Source organism: Belonocnema kinseyi, chromosome 9 (genome assembly GCF_010883055.1).
Source record: "Belonocnema kinseyi isolate 2016_QV_RU_SX_M_011 chromosome 9, B_treatae_v1, whole genome shotgun sequence".
Lineage (NCBI taxonomy): Eukaryota > Metazoa > Arthropoda > Insecta > Hymenoptera > Cynipidae > Belonocnema > Belonocnema kinseyi.
The window spans coordinates 86,103,002-86,103,665 of NC_046665.1; positions in this window are offsets into that span (position 1 = coordinate 86,103,002).

Below are 664 nucleotides of genomic sequence, written 5' to 3' on the forward strand. Positions count from 1 at the left end.
TAACTGGAGCTCAAGATGACTTCTAATCTTTCTTTAACTGAAAATTACTCAAAAGTTTCAAATCTGAGAAAACTACATTTACTAGTTAGAGTGCATAAATCTGGTAAGCTTTAAATTAACAAAAACTTATCTGAAATTGTTTGAGTAGTCAAATTTTAGAGATCGTTTTTGTATTCTGTTTTATAAACAACAATTTGTCACAAAAATGGAAAATTATAATTTTAATTAGAGCAATGAATACATTACAGATATATTCATAGAACATTTATGGGGTGATTCTATTACCAATCCATTAATGAATATGTCAGACCTACGGGCTAACTATATCTGATATAAATATTGTACAGATTGATCAAAAAATTAATCTTGATCTTTAAAATTAAAAACTCTTTAAAATTAATTAATTAATCCTAAAAATTCATCTTGATGTCTTGGTTCAGAGTTTGCTAGAAAAAAGTGTTCGTTCGGAATAGACGTCTGCGTTCGGCACACTATATTATTTTTGAAATTTTCTAGTGCTACAACTGGCGTAGAAAATCGAACTGATTAAAAAATAAAATTCTCTTTTTTCTTTAAGCTTCGAATTCCTACTATTCGCAAAATTATAAAATACTAAGAGAACAGAGCAGTATTTTTTGCATTTAGCTTCAAATTATTATATTAT